The 14,727-nt window shown below is 39.6% G+C and overlaps 1 pseudogene; it reads right to left on the bottom strand.

Annotated features, from left to right (window-relative positions):
- Positions 1–2,683: 2,683 nt before the first annotated feature.
- LOC132298730 (glucan endo-1,3-beta-glucosidase-like) lies at positions 2,684–14,214 on the bottom strand (annotated as a pseudogene).
- Between the last annotated feature and the right edge of the window lie 513 nt (positions 14,215–14,727).

The following is a 14,727-nucleotide window of genomic DNA, read 5'->3' as shown; positions in this document are numbered from 1 at the left end:
GGCGACAGTGATGGTCGCAAAATGCGGTGTCGGTGGAGGATGGCGGTGGCCACGGCTGACCAATTAGAGACCTAAGAAGAAAACATAAATGAGATTAGGACTTTGAAGAATGAAAAATTAGTGAATTCTTAATAACAAAAAATAGATAAAAGAGGAGTAAGAGAGAAAGTGGACTTACATGCTCATCCTTATTTTCTCTCCACCATTACCATTAAGTTCTCATCGCAAGAATTCAAACAATTGATATAAAGCTTTTGGACAATTGCAATCCTATTTTCGGTTTGGTGCTTTTCAAGTCTATGCTTTATTGTGTAACTTTGGATTGTATTACATATATTATATAATAACATATTTTATTGGGTAAAATACTATATTACAAGAGGGTTCTATTTGGTTGGACTTCAAATAAAGTAACTAAAATGTTTTATGTAATTAGGTTGGGCTAATATCATATTACAAGAGGTCTAATATTTAATTGCTAATGGATCAGACAAATATTAACTAACTAATGTGTAATGTAATTGGGTTAGGCTAATATATTTGGGGGTCAAGTTTGGACTTACGCAAATTTAAGACTGATGGAGTGATGGGTCATACTATTATAATAAAATTAAAATCATGGAGTTAGAAGAAACCGAACACAATTCCAATTCAAAAAATTTCAACCAATACTAATTCACCATTTTTTTTTTTTCTTTTCTTTTTTTCTTTTTTTTTTTTTTCTTACCAACCTATAAAAAAATCCCCAAAAGTGATACAATATATGAAAGCTAAAATACATATTGAAGAAAATATGTTGAACGCACATACCTTCAATCTTATTAGGATTGAATTTTTTTTTTTTTTTTTTTTTTTTTTTCACATCCAAATATGTACATTTATATGTATTTTTTGCTTCAATTTTATGATCCAATAGAAGACTTCTCAATACTCTATTTTCCCTTCAATTTTAAAAAGTCGAAAAGAGAGAAGCCCGAATTAGAGATAGAAAAAAATTAAGGAAATGAACTGAGAAGAAGAATCAAGAAGAGAATTGGAGAAATCAAATAGCTAGAGAGGGGTTAGAAAAAAACTCTTCAGCTTCTTTCTATATGTATTTTTGTATTGCGTAATGAAAATCTTCACGATTGAGATAGTGATGTGACAAGTACATGTAGGATTAAGATGTAAATGGCCAATTTGATAGGACAAAATATCATTACTCTTTTAATCCCCTTATACATATTTGTCCAAAACCGGCCATCTATCATTTCGAATCGAAAAAAATAAATAAATAAATAAAACCGGCCATAGTCCAAAACCTCCATCTCTCATTAAATTTCACAATGGGCGTATAGGTTGACCAAAGAGTGTCTTTAATTATCATCTTGGACCACCAAAAAATCTAAATTACTCATTAAATTTGTGATTCTGATTTTTACTTTTCTTTCTAAATTAAGAATGTACAATTAAAACATGAGAATTCCTTTAATTTTGAATTGTTTTTAACATATTAACTTGATAAGAGTTGAAATTTAAGTATTTTTTAAAAAATAATAATTAAAATGGAAGTATGAGTAGTTTTAAATTAAAATATCCATTAAGTTAAAGTTTTATTATTATTATTATTGTTTAACACCGTCCCCTCTCAAATTATTTTATGGATCTGTCAGATACATATATCACAGTCAGGCCATCCCTAAGAGCAACTCCAATGGGCTGTCAATCTCAAAATATAGTAGGCAGGTTTAACATGGGCTCTCCAATGAGCTGTTAAATGGGCTGCCAAAATATAACTTTGCCAAATCTTGTGCCAAATATAGCACAAACTATAGCTAGGGTATTGCTTCTACCAAACTGAAATATATGGGTTTTGAACTTCTGATTCAATTCTTGTAGATTTTGTAGTTTGCAGTTGCACAAAGAGAAAGAAAGAAAGAGGGGAAATTTAGAGTTTTGAACTTCTGATTCTTGTAGATTTGTAGTTTGTAGTTTGAAATATATTTTGTTTTTTGGTTTAGAGTTATTAATAATATAATAAAATATATATTTTATATTTTCTTTATTTTTAATGAGGCAAATATGCTGAATAAAATACAAACACTCCAAATAAAAAATAAAAAATAAAATGGTTTTTGAAAATTGTTAGTTGGAAATGCTAGTTGAAAAAGAATAATTGTTTTGTAAAAAAGTTGCATTTTGGATGAAATGCACCATTAAAACAGAATTGTTAAACTATAGCATTTTGACACTGGAACTCCTCTCAAAATATAAATTTGGAATGCAAAAATGGCAATTTGCATTCGAGATGGTCTAACTACCTAAAAAATTCTCTCTTTCCATATAAACAGGTGCAAGATATGTAAGCACAAATCACTTTTATTCAAGATACATGCATATATATCTATATATATATATATATATATATATATATATATATAACATTGGAAAATTCATAAACATGAATAAGACACTACAAATCTAGTTATTAAACATAGTTGTGGAAGCCATTAATTAATTCAGAGTAAAGGTTGAACTGTTTTTGTATTCAATATCAAGATTTGAGCGTGGAGGATTTCACACGTCTATTTTAGTCTTCTACCCCTACACATTCATTTGTTCAATGGAGCAACACTAATCGTATTGAGTGCGCGTGTGAAAGTGAGGGCTATGTGTACTTAATATGTAATTATACATCCTTATTCACATAAAACACATGACTAAATAAATCATAACTTCTTAGTTCTTAATAATCACAGTAATTGATTAATTGATACTATTAATGATTGCGTTGCTTATTGGTATTTCATCTACCACTCAAAAAAATTGATGAGAATTAACTTATTAATATTTAAATAGTCCGTGTCTTCCCAAGGGTATTTTGGAAGTCATTTGATAGGACAAAAAAAAAAAATAAAAAGAAATTAATTTGAAAGAAATTTGGTATTTAGGTTGCTTATTAGGACTGAAGAGGCCAAAATTTCTCTCCGCCCATGATGTCCCACCCCTTTGGTTCTCGTCAAACATGGCGAACAAATAAGTTTCTATAGCCTTCCCTGGCTTCTTCGGAGTCCCTCCCCTGACATGATTAATCAAATTTCTATAGTTAGTGCTTGCATTCTCCACAGTTGTTGCAGTACCACCCTTAGACGGCTAACCAGTCTCCGACACCATGATCTCCAAACTCTGTCCACCTACCTTCTCAACAGCAAAGTACGAGGCATCCAAGAGTGCATCAAAATAGTTTCTGTATTCTAATGAACCGTCTGTTACAAAAACTCCTGATGCAATAAATAAGGCATAAGGAAGCTTAACGTCTGGGATGGCACCAACATAGGCAAAGTAAGTGTGTATGTTGGCTAGTAATGGGGCACTATTGTTAACGAGGAAGCCGACGATTGGCTCCATGAATGACCTTGCGCTGTCTCGAAATGCGCCTACTGATGGAGGGTACGAACTGTCCAAAAGTCCAAAGTATGTTGTTGTTGAAATATGTTGAAAAATAAATTTTATTTTAGTATGCAGTCTTTTCAAATTTTTAGAAATACATGATGCATGCGCTGTTGGGATTTATATGCCCTAACGTAGCAAATTCCTATTTGGATTATAGTGACATATGTTCCTGACGTTTCTGAAATATTTATGCTTTATACAATTGGTGAATTCAATGTATTATGTTTCGATTTATTATAGAATTGATAGTGTCCACTTAATTACAAGAGATATTTATATATGTATGTGATGGCGATCAATACATGAATATAAATAATAATCATAAATTGTTCATAATCGATAATTATGGATGGACTCATAATTAATTAAGACTTAAACTGGATCCGCGTTAGGTTGAGGTATATTGCGAGAGCCGTTGTATGTAATTGCTCCCTATCACCGTCATGGCATTTGACTCTTAAGTATGAGAAAAGTATAAACTCTTTTATTAATTAATAATTACTTTGATTTGTTCGGCTGATATTTCGGGATCCTTAGACTGACACTTTGGGTAGTTATGTAATTAATAGTTAGAGGGTCATATTTTCAATATTTGCATCATTACTACTTATATTTATTTTGTACTAATTATGGTTGATCATAAAGTAAATTCGAAGGCTTTCGTGTGTTTTTAGACAAAATGATTTATTATATATTTATTTATTTATATTGTTATTTTTGTCAAACAAATATTTTATTGTGATCGAGTCAGAAATAATCAAAGGCACCAAAATAAATATATTAATTAAGTAGTCAGATTGATAGCTTTATTTATCCGATAACTAATTATGCATAGAGGGGTCAAAGTGCAACATTGACTTAGAGGTTATTTATTATTTAATTAGAGTTCAATTAATTTCTTTTAGTGGAGTAGAAATTAATTATGAATTAATTGAATTGGGTCCATGGACCGGGCCAATTATTAATTCATTGTAACCAATAAAATAATAAGCCCAAAGGATTCTCACTCATAACCTAACTTGATATTGGAATCCTATTAGATTTGAGACATGTGAATTAGAGATTGAAAAGGATTTATTATTTCCTTTTCTTTATCTTTATATTGCCTATATATATACATGGTCCATGTATATTTTAGGTGTGATTTTTGGAAGAAAGAAAAAGGAAAATATTTTCTCTCTCTAGAAAATTAGGGTTAATGTTCTTATCTAATGGAGGCTCCCACAAGCCTAATTTTCCAAAGTCATTCATGGAGGCTTATAAGTGATTCCTAAAGGCAAAACAATTACCAAGAAGATGGAGATCTAAGGAGAAGGCATCTTACTAAGGGATCTACAATAAGTGAGAACATTCACTTTAGAGGAAATATTTAAAGGTTTACTCAGACCTTTGATATAAGTATTCAATCTGTTAATTGAATGATACATCATATTTTATTTTTGCATAAAATTTGTCTCTATATGATGAATCAAGATCTTAAAACTTTCACGTTTCCCAACATTGGTGGTATTTAATGACAAATTATTAAATGGTCCTGATCCATTAACACTTTGTGGACCAGTTAAATACAGACTCTCGAATTGAGAAAATAGCCCTCATAAAAGTGTATTAATAAATTACAAAGCTTTATGAATGGAAGTTTTCATTGAATTAGTCCATCAAGTGTCAAATAGATCAGAACAATCTAATAATTTCTTGTATTTAATTGTCTTGGTGTAAGCAAGTGTGATCATAGTGGAATTTATGTAAAACCAAAAGCAAGAGAGTTAAAGATTACTAAAAACAATAATGTCACAGACTAGTGGGAGTAATTAATGAAACTCTTGTATGTAATTTGTTAGGTATGTGTTTTTTACCTTATATATAATAATCATATAGTCTTACCATTTTTATAAGTTGATCAAGTGAAAATAGTATAATTAGTATAATCAAGGAAATAATCTCGTGAAATAAGACTACATTTGTTTGATCTAACCTTTTTCCAAATCCCACAATAAAAAGAGTCCCTTTTCCCAAATCTCGCAATAGAGAGTCATGTGTACTAAAAATATTTTTCAAATGTTCTTCTCTCTCCACTTCTCCTCCACGAGAATTCAATTCGGACTCTCTATCATTACTATATTCATCTGATCTAACCTTTTTCCAAATCCCACAATAGAAAGAGTCCCTTTTCCCAAATCTCGCAATAGAGAGTCTTGTGCACTAAAAATATTTTTAACAAAGTAGTATAAGAGCAAAGCTAACAAAACCTTGACTTGGCCTTGTAATCCGGCCGCTACAATTGCACTGTGCATGTTTCGCATTGCGGGGAGAACAAACTGAGCTGTATCAGTGTTGGGATCTTCTTCTCCCACAGAAATGTATCGGAACTTGACATCGGGTGAGTAATGTCACGGACTTGAACCTTTTCAAGCTCCCGTATGGCCTTAGACACTTTTAAGCCCCCTTGAAGCGCTAAGTCAGCCTACCCGAGTGTGGTAGCTTAGTGAAGACTAAGGCTAGACAAGTGTTTTGCTTATTTGGGTGTGTAGGAAGAGATTAGGCAAGTGAGCAAGAGAGTTTGGGAATGTATAGAACTTGTATTGCTTAAGAGGAGAGATTACAACTTGGTTGCTTGGTGAGGAGCAAATGAACTCCTACCTCCTATTTATAGGCCTTTGGCCTTATAAGAACATTCTAGATGTGTACAAATGTGTGACCTAGATTTAGTGTCTAGAATCCTCCAGAAATATCTACACAATTCTAGAACTATCTACTATGTACAAGACAAGTCTAGAGAATTCTAGAGAATTCTATACAACTCTAGACAAGTCTATAAAAGGCTAGACAACTCCACACTAATATAAAGAATTCCGGAAAGTTCCATACTTGTGTAGAGAAGTCTAGAAAGCTCCAGTCCATACAGGCTCCATGTCATCGTCTACTGGGCGTCTGCGTGACGCCTGTGTAGCATAGCCTCTTGGTTGCGGGGTGTGACATTCTCCCCCACCTAAGCTCGCGACGCCCTCGTCGCGTCTTCTTGCTTGAACCGTTGGATATGTTTCATGAACTGCCATAGTGTATCCTCATGCTCCCAGCTCGCCTCGCTATCTGGCAGGTTCTTCCACTTCACTAAATACTCTGTATATTTGGGCACACCTCTCCTGCTCATCACACGATCTGCAAGGATGCAATCAACTTCCTTGTCAAAGGATGTGACAACGGCCGTGGGTGCCCTATGCGATTTGCCCCGAGTAAGGTCTTCCGTGTCTTCATGATAAGGCTTGAGCATGCTGACATGGAAGACTGGATGTATCTTCAACTTGGGTGGAAACTGTGATAAGCGCCGAATATTGTATATTCAAGCGCCCTAAATTGCATTAGTTAAGTTCTTTCTTTGTGTATTTTATATAGATTATCTCCAATTGTATGTTTTTGCACATTTTCAGGTTAAATTGCAAAAAAGAAGCAAAAATGATGCTTTGTGGAGTTTTGAACATAGGAAGGTGCAATACTGAATTCTGGCAGCAGTGAAGTTCGGATTTGCTCACCATTTCTGACCTACCAAACTCGAGAACTGGACTTCCATCATAACATAAAAGATTTAGAGCTCTGAATCAGCTTTCCAAATCTTCAAGCAGTTCATCATTCGGAGTTCAGAGCAGAGAGTTATGATCTTCTTATTAGAGGTGCTCAGAACTGCCTGGCAGCAATGAAAGTCTGCGTTGTTCTTCAATTTAGACCAACCAGACCTGAGAATTGGATCTCCACCAAAACATAAAGTTTTTAGAGCTCTAAATTATCTTTCCAAATCTTCAAACGGTTTGTCATTCAGAGTTTGGAGCACAAAGTTATGGCCGTTTTACCAAAGTAAGTACGGGCGGAGCAAACCAAGCATAGGGCATTCTGCCCAATTTTTGAGTGCTCGAGGCCCTATTTCGAGCACTCGAAATTAGGGCAGAATTCTACACGACTCAGCCCACTTGTGCTCAAATTTTAGCCCTTTTGGATTGCCTCCTTTATGAAGTGGTTGGAGATGTTGGTTGGTAACTTTTGGGGTGGATAAGTGATCTAGATAAGGGAAGCAAAGCCACTCATTATCTCTTAAGCTTCATTTTGAGAAGATAGGGGAGGAGGATAGAGCAAAAGAAGGACAGTTCTTGGAGCAAGAAAGGGGAGCTCGAAAATGGAAGGAGGATCCATGGTTCTTCTTCATTCTAAGGCTCCCATGTGTAACTAACTCCTCCTCTAGGGAGGTAATGGACCCCTCATTGTAAGCATGCTTTACTTTTGATTCTAGTTTGGGAAAAATAATGTATTTTTGTGGTGATTCCATAATCTAGAACTCTTACTTGATGTAATGAATTGATTTTGATTTAATGATCATGTTGGACCTACTTTCTTGTCTTAGAATGTATGTTTTCATGGTTGTATGGTTTACATTTTCATGGTGACAATGAAGATGAGATTTTTGGAATGGTTTTAATGGCATGTTGTTGAGAGATTTGATAGGCCATAGCTTAGGTTCTTCCTTTGATGGCTTATTCTTAATTCTTAGCTTCATGTGCTCTTATCATGTGATTGATGGTTTGACAATTTCTAGCTTAGTGAACATGTCTTAAATTACACTTTAGTTTAGGTAATTGAGCATGTAAAATCTTTGATAAATTGTTCTTGCCTATTGATTCCATGAATCCTTTGAAGGTAATGTAGTAACCATGAGTAACTACTTATCATAGCCACATATTTATGTTGTTTTTCCCCAAATGAATCATATTCTAGCATGTTTATATTGTAGGTGGTGAAGTGACTTCCCTAGTCTCTTTTACCCACATTTTATCTCTTTTAAATTCTTGCAAGTTCTTAATTTATGCATCTTTACATTTCTAGTTTAGTGACTATCAAACAAACCCTTATTACCCTTTATCATTCTAAGAACAATTCTAGACTCTTAGGTTGCCATAGACTAGCGCAGTCCCAGTGGTTCGACTTACCCGACCAATAGCCCTATTTTACAATGATTCGTGCTATTGCGAAGGTTGATGTATGATTGACCAACCGATCATCCACCATGTAGGAGACCATGCCCACCCGCTTGACGATGGGGAACGGGCCCTCGTACCTCCTTACTAGCCCCTTATGCACGCTCCGAAAGGACTTAAACTGTTGGGGTAGTAGCTTAACCATCACCTGGTCTCCCACTATGTACTCCACCCGTCTTCGCTTGGTGTTGGCCCACTTCTTCATCTTCTTTGCTGCCTTGTCAAGGTACGCCCTAGCCAAATCAGACTGCTCATGCCACCTCTTGGCAAATTTGTAGGCCGCCGGACTCTTACCATCGCAAGTTGAAGCAATGGCGTTGGGTGTCATAGGCTGCCGTCCGGTGACAACCTCAAATGGACTGTGATTGGTAGCCTCACTCCGCTGTAAGTTGTAAGAAAATTGTGCCACCCCAAGGAGTTTGGCCCAATCTCGCTGGTTGGCACTCACATAGTGCCTTAAATAAAGCTCCAGGAGAGCGTTGATGCGCTCCGTCTGCCCATCTGATTGGGGGTGAAAACTCGTAGAGAAGTTGAGATCCGTCCCCATCTTCTTGAAGAGCCCCTTCCAAAATCTACCCGTAAAGTGCGGATCTCTGTCACTGACAATGTTTTGCGGAACTCCTCAAAGCTTGAGCACATGGTCAACAAACAACTCCACTACCCTCTCTGCTGTGCAGTCTGCTGGTGCGGGTATGAAGGTGGCATACTTGCTAAACCGATCTACCACCACTATAATGCTCCCGCAACCCTCTGACTTGGGCAAGCAAGTGATGAAATCCATAGAGACGCTCTCCCATGGTCTCTCTGGAATAGGCAATGGCTCCAATAGGCCTGCAGGATGCTGTTGCTCAATCTTGTCTTGTTAGCACACAAGAAAAGTCCTCACATATGTCTCCACATCATCACACATCCGAGGCCAATAGTAAGAATCTTCTAGGAGTGCGTGTGTGCGCCGCATACCTGGGTGACCAGCCCATTTGGTGTCGTGGCACTCCCGTATTAGCTCCTTTCGCAAGTTGCCCCACCTGGGCACAAAAAGTCGATCCCCTGTAGTGAGAAGTAAATCATCCCTTAGCCAAAAGCGTCGAGTCTTCCCTTCCTTAGCCAGCTGAATAAGGCTTTTGGCTAAAGGGTCATGCTGTAACCCCTCTTTGATCCGCTCCACAAGCGAGTGTTGGGGCTAACTGATAGCTGCGAGCTCGGCCTTGCGACTAAGCGCATCTGCCACAACATTGGCCTTGCCTGGCTTGTATTCAAAATGATAAGTGAACTCTGCTAGGAAGTCCTGCCATCGAGCTTGCTTAGGGCTGAGCTTCTTCTGTGTCTGGAAGTAGCTGGTGGCAACATTATCTGTCTTGATCACAAATTGTGCCCCGAGCAAGTAGTGCCTCCAAGTACGTAGGCAATGGATGACCGCCGTCATCTCTTTCTCCTGCACCGTATAGCACCGCTCGGTGTCATTGAGCTTGCGGCTCTCATAAGCTATGGGGTGTACTACCTGCATCAACACACCCCCAATAGCAAAGTCTGATGCATCCGTGTGCACCTCATATGGCTTGGAGTGGTCGGGCAAGCTAAGTACCGGCTCTTCTATAACTGCTCTCTTCAAGTCATCAAATGCCCACTGGCATGACTCTGTCCAACTCCAAACACGCGCCTTCTTGAGAAGGTCTGTCAATGGGGCTGCTCTCGCCGAGTGACCCTTGATAAAGCGACGGTAGTAGTTGACAAGCCCAAGAAATGAGCGTAGCTCTGTCACCTTAGTGGGCGGCTCCCACTGTTGAATGGCCCTCACATTTGCCTCATCCATCATCAGGTTGCCATCCCGTATCTTATGCCCTAGGAACAACACCTCCTCTTAGGCAAATGAGCATTTCTCCGTCTTCACGTGCTCTTCTAAAGTGGTGCTATACACAACAATATCATCCAAGTACACCACCACAAAACGATCCAAGTAGGGATGGAAGAGTTTGTTTATCAAAGTACAGAAAGTAGCAGGTGCATTGGTGAGGCCAAACGGCATAACAAGAAACTCATAAGAGCCATACCTCGTCACACACGTAGTCTTAGGCTCATTCCCATCCGCTATCCACACCTGGTAGTACCCCGAGCGCAAGTGAAGTAGCGTGCTCCACCAAGTTGATCAAAGAGATCGGCAATGAGAGGAATGGGGTACTTATTTTTGATAGTCACCTTGTTGAGCGCCCGGTAGTTGATGCACATGCGCAAGGTCCCGTCCTTCTTCCTCTCAAACAGCACCGGTGCGCCATATGGGGCCTTCGATGGTCAAATATAGCCCGCATCTAACAGTTCCTTAAGTTGCCTCCGCAACTCCTCCAACTCTGGGGGTGCCATCCGGTAGGGCACCAAAGCAGGAGATTTAGAACCCGGTTCCAGCTCAATCTGATGATCCACCTCCCTCCTAGGTGGAAGCTTCTTGGGCAGCTCCTTAGGCATCACGTCCGTGTACTCGTCTAGCAAGGCTCGTATCTCCTTAGGTACCTCTTCTTGCGGGGAAGGGACTAGCTCATCATCAGGTGTCTCCAGTAACGTAGCAAGGTAGCTAGTCTCTCCTTTCTTGAAGCCCTTCTTGAACTGCATAGCTGACAAAGCTTGGGCTTCCAACTTGGCGCCTCGCTCCACTGGCACCATGCATGCTGTGTTGCCTTCCATAATACACATAGTGTTAGCAAAAGGAATGGGGAAGGCTCTCACCTTGTCTAATAACTCCAACCCAAGGACTAGTTTGAAGTCGTTTATGGGTACCACCGATAGATCTATGTGGCCACCCCACTCGCCAATGCATGCTTGGATGCCGTGTGCCATGCCATGTATAGCCTTTGCCGTCGAGTTAACTACCTTCATGGAGCCCCCTTCTTTGCTATACTTGAGGCCCAACCTCTTGGCCTCGTCAAGGTTCACAAAGTTGTGGGATGCACCCGTGTCTACCAAAGCACGTGTGGGTGTCCCATTGATGCTCGCCTCCATGAACATTAGCCCTTTAGCCGCCGCCTTAGGGACTTCAGTTTTAGCCCTGATGGCATTAAGGATTTGCAGTGAACCTATCTACGCCTCCTCCTGTTGTTGCTCTTCGTAGTGGCTCGTCATGGCATTGAGGGTCTTCCGCTTTGGGCAATCTCATACCCAATGTGGTCCATCACATATGAAGTAAGAACCCTTAGGCTTGGGTGTTCCTTCCTTGTTCTCCCTTCCCTCTTTGCCTCCATGGCCACCACCTGGCTTACGGGACCAATCCTTGTGGGGTGCAGCGCCCTTGTCTCCCCCACCTTTGCCGGCATACCTCACCTTGTCCTTGTCTTTGTCTTTTGGCTTGTACGAGGGTTCCTTCTTGGAGCTGAAATCAATAAAGGACTCTGCCTCTGCAATAGCTGTAGCAAAGTCTTGCACGTTGCACCGCCTCAACTCCGTCTTAGCCCACGACTGCAATCCATCCATGAAGAAAAAAAGAGAGTCCTTGTCGGATAGATCCGGGATCTCAAGGGTCAAGTTAGTGAATTCCTTCACATAGTCCCGAATCGACCCAACCTATTTTAGCCTTCGGAGTTTGCCCCTAGCTTTATCCTCGGCGTTCTCAGGATAGAAATGCTTCTTAATTTCCCTAGTGAAATTAGCCCAAGTATCAATAGAGACCGTACCTTTGCCTATATCACCATACTTTTTCCTCTACCATAGCATGGCATGGTCGGTGAGGTAGTAGGTCGCCGTGCGTATCTTGATGGTCTCATCGGTCATGCCCGTAGCCTCAAAGTATTGCTCTATGCTGAAGAGGAAGTTCTCCAACTCCCTCGCTACCCGGTTCCCACCATAGCACTTAGGCTTAGGAAAATCAACCCGGGGTGCTACTACCCCCGTAGTAGCTGTGCTGGACACCACCGCCCGTTTACACAATGTCCAGTCCGCTCGCATTTCCTCCATTTGCTCACGGAAAGTGCTAAGCTCCTGATCAACATAGCCACGTAGGGTGGCAAACTCCCCCAACATAAGTTCTCGAAGTGCTTGGAGCTCCTGCCGAAAGTCACCACTTAGGGCATTGAGTGACCCTTTGACAGCATTTTGGACCTCAACGTCCTCCGACTCCAGCCCATCCATGTGCTGGTGAGCATCCTCAAGCTGCTCCAACACGTTGGCTATGGACCCCTCCATCTTTGCCACACGTGCCTCTAAGCCCGCCATGATGTCCTTCGACCTAGCCCTCGTCCTCACTCCGCCTGGAGGAGGATTTGTTTCCCTTCCACGTAGAGTCTCCTCTTGGGTGCCAGTCACGTCTGATAGCTCCGCCATAGCTTCCTCCACACAAGGTGTGACGCCTCACGACCTTAGCTCTGATACCAACTGTCACGGACTTTAACCTTTTCAAGCTCCCGTGCGGCCTTAGACACTTTCAATCCCCCTTGAAGCGCTAAGTCAGCCTACCCGAGTATGCTAGCTTAGTGAAGACTAAGGCTAGACAAGTGTTTTGCTTATTTGGGTGTGGAGAAAGAGGTTAGGCAAGTGAGCAAGAGAGTTTGGGAATGTATAGAACTTGTATTGCTTGAGAGGAGATATTACAACTTGGTTGCTTGGTGAGGAGCAAATGAACTCCCACCTCCTATTTATAGGCCTTTGGCCTTATAAGAACATTCTAGATGTGTACAAATGTGTGGCCTAGATTTAGTGTCTAGAATCCTCCAGAAATATCTACACAATTCTAGAACTATCTACTATGTACAAGACAAGTCTAGAGAATTCTAGAGAATTCTATACAACTCTAGACAAGTCTAGAAAAGGCTAGACAACTCCACACTAATCTAGAGAATTCCGGAAAGTTCCATACTTGTGTAGAGAAGTCTAGAAAGCTCCAGTCCATGCAGGCTCCATGTCATCATCTGCTGGGCGTCTGCGTGGCGCCTGCGTGGCATAGCCTCTTCGTTGCGGGGTGTGACAGTAAGCTCTTATATTCGTCTGTACCCATTGAGTTGCAGCTGACGCATCGGATGCAAGCGCTTGAAGGTCCTGTTTCGGAACGCCGAGGATGAGTTCTATATTGGATCCTTTGAGTGCTTGCAGAGTTGCTTGGTCTGGACGATAGATTCGCATCCTCCCAATGCCATTGGATTTGTATAAGTCTACAGTTTCCTGCGCGGATGGTAAATTGTTGCCAAGTCGTCCATTGCACACACCTATGGATTGTGCAGCTGTATGTGGAGAATGTTAATAGGAGAAAACTAGACTAATATAACCAACAATGTATAAAGGAAAATGTTTTTAAGAGGAGTTTAACCTACATTTTTGGTTGAAAATTATTGATTGATTGAATATGCAAAATATAAGGAAGTTGAAATCTTCGGTCCGAGTATATATAAAGTAAGAGTAGTGCTACTCGGACCGAAGATTTCAACTTCCTTATATTTTGCATATTCAATCAATCAATAATTTTCAACCAAAAATGTAGGTTAAACTCCTCTTAAAAACATTGTCCTTTATACATTGTTGGTTATATATAAAGTAAGAGTAGTGCTACTCGGACCGAAGATTTCAACTTCCTTATATTTTGCATATTCAATCAATCAATAATTTTCAACCAAAAATGTAGGTTAAACTCCTCTTAAAAACATTGTCCTTTATACATTGTTGGTTATATTAGTCTAGTTTTCTCCTATTAACATAAAATATAAAAGTGGTAGGGGGAAGTGAGAGATATCGAACCTGTTTTGTCTATGATAGGCAAAAATAGCCCAATTAGTAGCAATATAGTAACCATAGAAAATTTGTTACCTAAATCATACAAACTTTTCTCTTCACTCCTTATATTGGCAAGAGGCTGAGAATTTTAATGAAGAGCCAATGTTGTTAGCCACATTAGTCAGTCAATGCCATTGCCAGGTCAACTACGTTAATAGGCTGAAATCAATCTAAAATGGTCTAGGTACGTAGTTGGTCTCAATTTTGGTAGTTGACCTATAAATTGCATGAGACTAATTGAAGGCAGACAAACCAAACGTGATACTTTGAAGTTCCGTGTCCAAATGTTTCAAAGCCATCTCTCAATCTGGCGTAATTTAAAGCATGTCATTCTCCTGTTTGTGAGTAAAAAAAATAAAAAATTCTCCTGTTTGTGTCTTACATGTGTATATTTTTCCACCTGAAAAGTGGACTATTGCCTATCATATTAGTAAATGGCCTGACATGGACCCACTAGTAAACGAGAAGATATTGGACCCGGAACACCATGTCATTAGCTTGTGCCACCAATATAATATATTTTCATACAATG

This window comes from Cornus florida, unplaced genomic scaffold (genome assembly GCF_030987335.1).
Source record: "Cornus florida cultivar Cherokee Brave unplaced genomic scaffold, ASM3098733v1 CherokeeBrave_3.0.0_Hap2_Chr03, whole genome shotgun sequence".
NCBI lineage: Eukaryota > Viridiplantae > Streptophyta > Magnoliopsida > Cornales > Cornaceae > Cornus > Cornus florida.
Note: the sequence above shows the minus strand (reverse complement) of the source record. Positions and strands in the feature narration are given on the sequence as shown.